Here is a 2,455-nt window from a genome sequence, read left to right on the forward strand (position 1 = left end):
GAAAAAAAAAAAAAAGGAATACCGATGTTGGATAAAAAAGGCAGATTATTGAACTTACTTTTTAAAAGCAACTATTAATTTTAAATATTTCACATTGGATTGCACTTGTGATATTGTCTAGACATATTGTATATTGATGCAAATTTAAAATTAATTGGTTAAAACATACTGCACATGCATTTCTAATATTGTTCAAGGTATTATACCTATACAGCTCATTTATCAATGTAATGTAAAGATCTAGTCTTTGAAAGTTATTATTACCAATTACATAGGAAAATATGGAAATGCAGTTTAGTAATTAGTCACCTATTACTATAGAACTTGTAGTCACATTAGGTATGTTCTTAAAGTCAAACACAGATATATTTTAGAAAGACAAGTCATCATCAAACACTTCAGAGATCTACAGAACACAGTATTTAGAGTGTTTTAATAACAGGTTTTTTTATGACAATGGGACATGTCTGCTGCTGGAAGCCCCAATCTACTTCAAAGAAGAAGATGGGCATCAAAGAAACTACAGAGAAGAGGATAGGCATTGAAGAAACTCACATGGAGTTTACTTTACTTGTGGCAAAAGTAAGCCACTAGGCAAGAAAGTGTCCTTGCCTTGCCTACTGACAATATGTGGTCCAAACTGGACAAGGAGGACACAAAAGGGGAACTGCAAAATCTTGCCAAAACAATTTTGTACAGTCCTTCAAAAATCTTGCTTCACAGAAAAGTCTGTCAGATATGCTAGGCCTACAGGCCAAAGATGGATGTCTCAATCTTGAAAAGGAACCTTGAGTGACTGTCCAGGCAACTAGCTGTTATGTTATTTCTCACATATTTTGGAAGTTGCACTTCCTGCTTACTCAGTTAATATTATTTCCTTCTCCATTCTCTGTGGGAGTTGAAGACTAAATAATTATAGTTATAGTTACAGTTTTCCTTGTTTACAAGACTCAGAAAAGAAACTCACTAAAGAAATGTACAGTATATAAGGTTTGAAAGACACAAAAAGATAATTTGATAATGCAAATTACACTAGAAAGTAAATTAGGTACAAGACTTTGGATTAACCAAGATAGGGTAGATAAGGAAGTATTTTTCTCTAAATTTGTCAAATGCAAATGGACTAGACATTGCTAATGTACTTATTACCTCTATACATTGTATATACTTATTGTACATATTGTATATGGTTTTTCTTATGTTAGTTGTAGCTTCTATTTTGTATTAGACAAAAGAGGGGAATTATTGTGATTATTATTTATGATTTATTAAAGCCACTGGAGATGAAAATAGTAAAGCAGCCATACCTGTTAAGCATAGAAGACAGGCCCTGATGGCACACAGCTTTAATCCCATGTCTCAGAAGACAAAGGCATGTGGATATCTCTGAGTTCAAGGCCACCCAGGGCTACACAAGATTGAATCAGTATAAAAAAGTAACAGAGATCTTGTCTTTAATCCCAGGAATCATGAGAGGTATTTAAGACAAGAACAGGGTCTCAGAGCTAGCAATCATTCTCCAGTCACATTGTGGACAGGAAGGCAGTGATTCTGCAGTCACACTGAAAGGCAGCAGTCTGAGGCTTGGTGAGAGGTCATGGAAGCAGGATTAGCCATTTCAACCTGAGGTAAACATAAGAGCTACTTGAACTGAGAGAGCCATTACATGCACACCTGCTACAGGTGCGGTGGGGGTGGAATGGATATCTCACTACAGCTACTGGCTTTCTGGGTTTTTATTTTTGTGTGTGTGTATGTGTGCGTGTGTGTGTGTGTGTGTGTGTGTGTGTGTGTGTGTGTGTGTGTGTGTGTGTGTGTGTGTGTGTGTGACATTTATGGTTGTATACATGATATTTAAAGTGACTATGTGAACTATGCATGTATGTATGTAAGCATGTGAACAGCAGTAATTGTTTGACTTGATAGACTTAATTACCCCTGGAGTTTGCCATGACTTCAGGAAATATTAAGCTGATATTTTGGTACAGTTATTGTGAAGAAACTCAATGTTTTGAAATATAGTTAAAGTTGTGCGTTTTCTAATGACTTGAGAACTCACCATCCTCATTGCTAAGAAATTACTGATTTATCTTGAAGACTAACCTAGTATATTCAAAACTTAAATCCAAATGTGGCCAGCATAACCTCTAAACAACAAGAAGTAAGGAAGACAGATATGGTCCGATTAGGCCATAGTTGGATCACTGATGCATGCTGCTAATTATCATATAATTTGGCACTCATTAACAAATTTATAGTTCCTCAGAAATTTGCAACTCAAAAAGTAAAGAGAAGTAGTTTCCACAGCTACTTGACTGGACATCTTTCTCAGGAGGGAGGAAAGATGTCCCTTAGATGCTGTAGCATCTCTCTCTGTGCTCCATAGCAGAAGACAGCAGCTTCAATACGCATGCTTCTATTTTCAGGTTGCAGTACCGCAAATGCCCTGCCAAAA

Source organism: Cricetulus griseus (genome assembly GCF_003668045.3).
Source record: "Cricetulus griseus strain 17A/GY chromosome 1 unlocalized genomic scaffold, alternate assembly CriGri-PICRH-1.0 chr1_1, whole genome shotgun sequence".
In the NCBI taxonomy this organism is placed as follows: Eukaryota; Metazoa; Chordata; class Mammalia; order Rodentia; family Cricetidae; genus Cricetulus; species Cricetulus griseus.